This window comes from Maniola hyperantus, chromosome 12, assembly GCF_902806685.2.
Source record: "Maniola hyperantus chromosome 12, iAphHyp1.2, whole genome shotgun sequence".
NCBI classification, from domain to species: domain Eukaryota; kingdom Metazoa; phylum Arthropoda; class Insecta; order Lepidoptera; family Nymphalidae; genus Maniola; species Maniola hyperantus.
Genome location: NC_048547.1, coordinates 1,128,406 through 1,137,798, shown reverse-complemented (window position 1 = coordinate 1,137,798; position 9,393 = coordinate 1,128,406). Strand labels below are relative to the sequence as shown.

Below are 9,393 nucleotides of genomic sequence, written 5' to 3'. Positions count from 1 at the left end.
TTGATAGAGCAGTCAATCAGTATTTCCTTTTATATCTATAGATCCATAGAATATAGATACCTGGATATTTTTATTGTAACTTCGAAAACAATATTATAATACCTATAAGAATAGGTACCCAAAAAAAGCATGCATAATGTGGCCATGACCCACTGGAAACCGAGACCGGCAAAAACTTCCTGCATAATGTACGAAATACTGCAAATTCATTTGAATTTGACCAAAAAATATCAAGGTTTCCGTTGCTAACAAGAAAATACTCGATTCCGTCTAGATTCTAGACCTTTGAAGATTTATTTCAGTACCTACCTATAAGGTATCTACCACTGGTAGCTCAAGGTACATAGGACATAGGTATTTAATTCTGGAAAAAACCTAGTCACTCGTCAGAATGGGTTTAAAATGCATTATTATTTATTTATTTTACATCTAATTGGAACCGCAGTGCCACTTACACTAACTAAATGATTAACGATAATTAAATACAAACACAAAAACAGACAAAATACAAAACGATAAAACATAAAGGATTTTGAATGTACATTCAACATTGAATGACCTGTTCATGCAATGCTCTCCGTGGACTACAGTAACACAATTTGCTATAATGTCGATGATTTCGTTCACATGGTACATCCCTGGTTTAAAAATATCGTGAAAACTCTTTTTTTTTTTTTTTTTAAGTACATGTTAAATGACTAATATTCCCCTTTTTCCTCTCCAACTAAGCGTGAAGCTTGTGCTAGGAGCAGGCACGACAATAGTGCAACGGGCGGGGTTTGAACCGTCGACCTTTCGGTTTTCAGTCCACTCCTTTACCAGTTGAGCTATTGAGGCTCTTTGTTTTTCCGGGATGAAACTTATCCTATCACCGTCTTCAGGATGCAGGATGAAGTCTTGGGATGCAAATTTTCATAGATATCAGTGTAGTGGATAGGCGCGGTGGGTGGGATAAATTCCCAACGAGTCACACTGTGACACGTTTGAGTTTGACTATTTGGTAATTTATCAAAAATTTTCTCCTATTGAGTCACACAATAGAAATTTGGAATGGAGATAGCTTACACCCTGACTGCTACTTTTTACCCTAAAAATCAAAGAGTTCCCGCGCGATTAAAACCTACATCCAAGCGAACGAAGTCGCGGGTATTATCTAGTCTAAATATATAAAAGGAAAAGGTGACTGACTGACTGACTGACTGATCTATCAACGCATAGCTCAAACTACTGGACGGATCGGGTTCAAATTTGGCATGCAGATAGCTATTATAACGTAGGCATCCGTTCAAAAAGGGATTGCAAACTCTAAGGGGGTGAAATAGGTGTTTGGAATTTGTGTAGTCCACGCAGACGAAGTCGCGAGCATAAGCGATAGATATGTAGGAAACTCTGTAAAATTAATATGAATAAATAAATTTAAAAAAAAAGCTAGTGTATAATAATTCATACACTGCGCCATCGCATTTACCTAGTACTTGCAAAAAACATGTTCAATTTATTGCAAATGTATGAAGCAGTGGGTTAAATAAAAACCAGCAAGCAGTATAATCGCTCCAATTTATTTATTAATCATTCATCGCAATAATAATCACTGATTTATATTTAATACTATTTACAACACATTAGTTTTTGCTTACACTGATGTATTTATTACTGTTTATTTATATCACTATTAATTTGCATTGATTTACTTGTCACAATTTCTACTTACACTGAATTTACCGATTAACTAATATTTAGAACACAAACTGGCATAGTTTTTGCTGACACCATGTTACGTACAATAATATCTCTCGAAATGAGCTCTCATGGCTTTTTAAAGCTGTATCCCTACCGAAGGCGTCCGGTAGGTGGGCTGTGATTCGCTGTTAGGCTGCGGTTGGCGGTGATTCGCTGTCAGTGGCGGTAAGTGGCTGTCATTGGCTGTGATAGACCGGCTGGGCAGTGATTAGCCGGCCTCACATAGGTTGGCTCGGGTTGGCTCGGATTGGCTCGGGTTGGCTCAAGTGTGTGGCGTAACATTCGGCCGTCCTGAAACAATGATTGCTCCCGCAATGGGAAAACGTTTGGTTAACTTTCTAGTAGGCAATAGCTCAACGAGATCTTCGGTTTCACGTTATTTATAGGAATAGTTGGCAATATAGGAACCGTAAGCACTGTGATATGGCAATTAAGGAGTCTGTTGCACCCAGGCATGTAAATAATTTGTAGCCTCCAAGCCCCTTAATACTTCAGGACCTACCAATGCCTACCAGCTTAGTTACAAGAATGTACCAGGGTAAATGTTATCAGTGTTTACTTTTGTTGCAAAGCTTGTGGGGACTTGCCGCTAAATAACTAAATCCCCCTGTCATACAAAGTTACATTATCTAGTTAGCTTTATCCTATCACAAATTTCGAAAACAACATATTATAATAACCAACCTGTATACTGATCATAAGCGATAACCTTTCGCTATCTTACGGAAGGGTCATATTATGTGATTACTGGTTAACATGAACTCTGTAAAATCCTAATCCAATGCTATTGGTTTGTGATTCAACCTGCGATCTTATCTAACTATAAAACCGAGACAGAAATCTCAATATTCATCAAAATTATTACCGTTTTCAGTAAGAATTTTATTATTTTCCATGTCTTACTTTTAAGATTTTTTTTTTGAAAGACTAACCGGCGGTAAAGTTGAAGTAAATAGCTACTTGCTGTGAGTGCTATTACCCCTTATAAGGAATCTTACTTAAATTCCTGCATGTAAATGTTTTAACGAGCAATGAGATGAAAGTACTGCTACCGAATACCGAAACTTAAGACTTGGCTACCGAAACTTAGACTTGGCTACAAAAACTTAGACTTGGCTACAAAAACTTAGACTTGGCTACAAAAACTTAGACTTGGCTACAAAAACTTAGACTTGGCTACAAAAACTTAGACTTGGCTACAAAAACTTAGACTTGGCTACAAAAACTTAGACTTGGCTACAAAAACTTAGACTTGGCTACAAAAACTTAGACTTGGCTACAAAAACTTAGACTTGGCTACAAAAACTTAGACTTGGCTACAAAAACTTAGACTTGGCTACAAAAACTTAGACTTGGCTACAAAAACTTAGACTTGGCTACAAAAACTTAGACTTGGCTACAAAAACTTAGACTTGGCTACAAAAACTTAGACTTGGCTACAAAAACTTAGACTTGGCTACAAAAACTTAGGCTTGGCTACAAAAACTTAGGCTTGGCTACAAACACTTAGGCTTGGCTACAAAAACTTAGGCTTGGCTACAAAAACTTAGGCTTGGCTACAAAAAGTTAGGCTTGGCTACAAAAAGTTAGGCTTGGCTACAAAAAGTTAGGCTTGGCTACAAAAAGTTAGGCTTGGCTACAAAAAGTTAGGCTTGGCTACAAAAAGTTAGGCTTGGCTACAAAAAGTTAGGCTTGGCTACAAAAAGTTAGGCTTGGCTACAAAAAGTTAGGCTTGGCTACAAAAAGTTAGGCTTGGCTACAAAAAGTTAGGCTTGGCTACAAAAAGTTAGGCTTGGCTACAAAAAGTTAGGCTTGGCTACAAAAAGTTAGGCTTGGCTACAAAAAGTTAGGCTTGGCTACAAAAAGTTAGGCTTGGCTACAAAAAGTTAGGCTTGGCTACAAAAAGTTAGGCTTGGCTACAAAAAGTTAGGCTTGGCTACAAAAAGTTAGGCTTGGCTACAAAAAGTTAGGCTTGGCTACAAAAAGTTAGGCTTGGCTACAAAAAGTTAGGCTTGGCTACAAAAAGTTAGGCTTGGCTACAAAAAGTTAGGCTTGGCTACAAAAAGTTAGGCTTGGCTACAAAAAGTTAGGCTTTTGGTATCTAATATCTATGCAATTTCGTAGGTAGCTCATGATTGAATTTAGGCAATACAGGATCTTTAGTCAAATAATAACAAGTGTTCTATCCATTTCTACTATTTCAGCTACTCGTACATAACCAGGTAGGCGTAATAGCACAAACTGAACTAGATCTAATTATGTAAAACGTCAGTCTAGTCGGCTTAGTAAAATTTTTGACGGTATTTATGGTCCACCTGGCTAACAATGAAGGACACATGGCTAAATCATATGGTTCAAAACAAAATTACCATTTAAACCGAAAATCTAAAGGTAGAATGAGATTAAATTTACTCGGTTGAAAACTTGTCAGCAAAAGTACGTTACATGTGTTGTACATACAAGCACTACTCTTTTTTTCAGGTAACACAAGTATTATCAAAACCATAAGGATGTCTAACTAGTAATGGTTATTACTAATTCGTTTCCTAAAGTGCCTGATTCTGCCGTCATTACACTATTTACTCGTACCAATACACTGGCTCGTACATTATGTGAGACTACGTCTAGAGCCGTATGCGAGTAAGATTTACTTACTGTGCTAAGTTACAACACGTACCAACATCATGAACACTACCTTTAGTATAATAATATATAAAAAAATGAAGTCATACCATACAACATAAATGAGCACTCCCGAACAGGCAATGTTGCGGCGGCATATAGGTACCCGCTGGCTGCAACCCTGCACTCCATGATGAGGTACCTCGCACCGACTGCTGGCGTCAGGCCACAGAACAAAGCCGCTAAGTGGTGACCATCATAGGTGGTGACACTTGCACTTCACGGACTCGCCAAAAGTTCCGAGAAAAGAAAGATAACTTTGAACACAATATCGTTTAAATACAAGTAGCTTCCGGTTGGTTTATGAAGGACGTCTCTCCCTCTTATAAAGATCTATATTCATTTTACAACAATCTAACACCAGATAAAAATTAATTTCACAAGAAACTCCACAGTCAACGTAAAATATGATAATATGTAAAACAGAGTTTGAGCACACTGAAACTGTTTAGAAATTGACTCTTAAGATAATATCTGATATCATTGTGCCCATCAAAATCATTTATACGTATCTCACACCTGCCCTCTGTAGTCTGTATGACTGCGGCGGGAATATCACCGACTTAAAAAAATTAACCTTAGAATTACACTACGACTGAACCGTTTACAAATATGAAAAAAATTACGTCAAAGCTTGTTTCAAAATAATATTCTGGCTGAGATATGCGGGTAGTCTGAAAACTGCTATCATCGATTACTAGATATTTTTGTTAACTTACGCGAAGCTTAAAGGAAGGGTTACTGTTTGACCTGAAATATGTATGTCTGTTCGTAACTACTCGACAACTTAACCAATTTTGATAAATGATACATCATTCGTCTTGATGGCGTGTGTCACCAAGTACATAAAATACTTAATAAAAAACTTAAAGTTGCGGATTTTATGCGCTTTAATGTGCGGGCTGAAAAAGGTGCGGTGCAAACCGCAGTCAGGGGTTTTTAGAAAACTATTTTTAAAATTACTTGTTAAGTTTTACGTACAGGTATTTTATTTATTTACGGACAAACTCAAAAATAATGCTGTCTTTTTTTTTTAAAACATTTTATTCATGATTTTTAGTTCTTTTTCCTTAGTTTAGACAACATGATACCTCTCATATAATATTTTTTTTTACTGTAGCGGTATGGTGATATAGCACTCTTATGGTTTTCCACATAGGAAAAACAGCATGCGTGGTTGGGAAGCACTTCAACTAAGACACCAAGTATGTTTTCTAGAATTAAACTGCGAATTCAAATTGCGGGTATCTCAGTGAGATGCTGCGTATTTTACACTATGCATTAATATCATTATAAACGGGATCAAAATTTGAAATGAGTAATGGATGGATCATACCTCGGTTAACATGTCTACGTAGCTGTGGAAGGTTGACATCGAGTGTCGAAACCATAAACACTGCAGATGAATATCTCTTTCCAAAATTCTTCTAAGGATTTTCCGGGCCGCAGAAGTGTCTTCTTGCCGCTCGTTTTACATGAATTTTCACGTGGTGATTTGTTCTATCCTTGCGGACAAACAAAGCAGCCCGTCTTTTTCGAATCGGCGCGATTATGCCACATAGCCTTCCTTATCCATCCCACTTCTGAGATGAAGCAGTGGGTTAAATAAAAACCAGCAAGCAGTATAATCGCTCCAATTTATTTATTAATCATTCATCGCAATAATAATCACTGATTTATATTTAATACTATTTACAACACATTAGTTTTTGCTTACACTGATGTATTTATTACTGTTTATTTATATCACTATTAATTTGCATTGATTTACTTGTCACAATTTCTACTTACACTGAATTTACCGATTAACTAATATTTAGAACACAAACTGGCATAGTTTTTGCTGACACCATGTTACGTACAATAATATCTCTCGAAATGAGCTCTCATGGCTTTTTAAAGCTGTATCCCTACCGAAGGCGTCCGGTAGGTGGGCTGTGATTCGCTGTTAGGCTGCGGTTGGCGGTGATTCGCTGTCAGTGGCGGTAAGTGGCTGTCATTGGCTGTGATAGACCGGCTGGGCAGTGATTAGCCGGCCTCACATAGGTTGGCTCGGGTTGGCTCGGATTGGCTCGGGTTGGCTCAAGTGTGTGGCGTAACATGTACCAAAAACCAGACTTCAGCTGCAAGGTCAAAATATTCAAGTACATACATAACACTACATTATTCACGTATGACCGACGCCGAAATGTCCGAATTATACACGGACCGAACTGCAAACAACTGCATATAATGTCCGTCATTTATCAAGAAAGCTAAGCATCAATTCAGTGTGCCTCATGAATGATGTATCCGTTTTGATGCGACTCTATAAAGCATCTATTAGCATTAATAAATCTGATCGAATTGTGATAGTGCCGACTGTTTATCTAGGATTATGAAATTGGTTTAGTTTTATGTTCTTAGTTTTTTTAGGGCTCCGTTTTGATTTTTATTTTTTTTATTCATTATAGGTAAACGCTTGACCACAATCACACCTGATGGAAAGTAGAAGTCCGTACCTCAAAAAGAGTCAAATCAAATCAAATCAAATAATTTATTCAAAATCCCTAATGCTGTAAGGAATGGCATTCTTAAATTGTGGTGTTGCCAGGGGATTTTTAAAGAATCATGCGTTTAAATGTTTTTATGAAATTTGGTACTGAGATATCTTGCATCCCGGGGACGGGCTACTACGGATAGGCTACTTTTGTCCTGGAAAATCAAAAGTTCACGGGATTTTTAAAATCCACGCGGGTGAAGCCGCGGGCATAAGCTAGTAGGTAATAACTTACTTTTTTTGATTGTCAGTTGTTGGATTTGTAAGATAATGGTGATAATTTATACGCGCACTTAAAACTAAAGCTACAAGCGTTCCAAACGCGCCCAGGTCAGAGAAGAGCCCACAACAAACTCAGCATCACTTCGTTGTCTGTCTGTCTGTCTGTCCATCTGTCCGCCTGCTCGTCGTGTCTGTCAAAAAACCTATAGTGTATCTACTTCTCGTTGACCTAGAATCATGAAGGGTAAGTAGGTCTTATAGCATGTGTGAGCACTTGGATGTCGCCATCTACCGGTATTGGTTGACGCAGCATCGCAGTGCGAATCGAAAATAATGATAGAAATACTATACAATAATACATTATTGTACTTATTTTTGTTATTACTTTTATTGTAGACTTTAATTATTTTTATTTTATTTATAATTTTATTGACTTTTGTAATAATATGGGTACATTTTGCCTGAAATAAAGAACATTATTATTATTATTATTATAGCGCATGACAACAAAATTCTTAAATGTTGGCGGGGGACAGGGGAGAATGTTTTGTTGTGATTGGTGGACTCAAAAGTCACGTAATCAAGACAATGTGCGGAATGAGGGTACCGAACTACTGTGTACTGTGGGCTGACTTTTACGCTAAAGCTATATATGCTTTTATGCTGTCCGGCTATTAGGCGTCTCTATAGGTGGTGGTCTGTGTTTTTGGAGATAATAATATTATTACCTAGGTAAGCATAATAATCAGATCTGGAGGAGTTTGATGGCCTCGGTGCGCTCTGGACGCGTCTGGTCGCTAACAGGGATACCTGGAAGAAAAAGGTGGAGGCCTTTGCCCGCGGTTGGGATGACCTCTGAATTATTAGAGTTAGATATACTAAAGCAATAATATTAAAAAAAAAATGGAAAAAAAGAAAAAGAAAGATATCTAAAAATAAAAAAGTATACATAGAAAATATATTTAAAAAAAAAATTAGAGGTAGGCTTGTTTATTTATTTATTTATTTTTAAGTATAATAAAACTACTAACAAAATTTGTATCACCTACAACACTATCAAATGCAGCTTTGAATGATTCATGAAGTCGCTCCATAAATCTGTTGTCGGCTAGAAATAAGATTTTTTGGCTGAAACCGAATTTACACATTATTGATACGGGTTTTATATGAGCTTGTAAATAAGTGCGTCTGGTACTTGACACTGACAGTTGAGGGCAGTGCGCACACTTGGCGATTAAATTGTAATACCTATTTAAATCGGAAGAATTTTACTCTATGGTGGTTCCTCTAGTACTGCAAATTTTCATGGGTGGCGGTTATCATTTAATATCAGGTGACCCACCTGCTTGTTTACACGATATTTTTGTTTAAAACAAAACCGGCCAAGTGCGAGTCGAATTCGCGCACGAAAGGTTCCGTACCATTATCTATAAAAATGCCATAAAAACACATTTGTTGTATGGGCGCCCCTTCAAATATTTATTTTATTCTGTTTTTTTAGTATTTGTTGTTATAGCGGCAACAAAAATACATTATCTGTGAAAATTAAGATATGATAGGTACAGTCAGCAATAAAGCTAGGTATGCACCCGACCAAAGTCGCTTGCACTTGTGAATGCGAACCTAGCTTTGTTGCTGTACGAATTGCTATTTGATAGTCTCTCAGTGTGCGCAGCCTCCAAAGAGTGCAGTGTAGGGATCATTTGTCAAGTGGCAGCATTAATATGTCATGTGCCAAAAATTAAAACTAGGTTATTTATTTTGAGGCCTATCATGCCTGTACACTAAATACCAAACACCATGCGCGTGTAGCCTATGTTCAGCAGTGGACGTCCACAGGCTGAAATGATGATGATAAGATAGGTACAGTCAGCAACATAGCTAGGTTTGCACCCGTCCAAAGTCACTTGCACTTGTAGATGCAAACCTAACTTTGTTGCTAACGGGCAAATTGCTATTTGAATGGTCTCTCAGTGTGCGCAGTGTCCAAAGAGTGCAGTGTCGGGATCATTTGTCAAGTGGCAGCATTAATATTTCATGTGTCAGTGTATTTTGACGTTTCGCCTCCGCAGTGCATTGATGGCTCTTGTCTGCGCATACGAAATATACAGACACCAATTCGTATCTATTTATTTATTAGGGTTCCGTACCTACTCAAAGGGTGCCAGCAGGATCCTATCACTAATCCACCGCTGTCCATCCGTCTGTGT

General features: G+C 37.6%; 1 long non-coding RNA gene across 1 annotated transcript; it reads right to left on the bottom strand.

Moving 5' to 3' along the window:
* Nucleotides 1-1,539: 1,539 nt before the first annotated feature.
* LOC138403076 (uncharacterized) lies at nt 1,540-4,861 on the bottom strand. Its single transcript, XR_011237363.1, has 2 exons — nt 4,473-4,861; nt 1,540-2,031 (listed from the first exon to the last, which is right to left on the bottom strand). It is a non-coding gene; the product is annotated as an uncharacterized lncRNA (long non-coding RNA).
* Between the last annotated feature and the right edge of the window lie 4,532 nt (nt 4,862-9,393).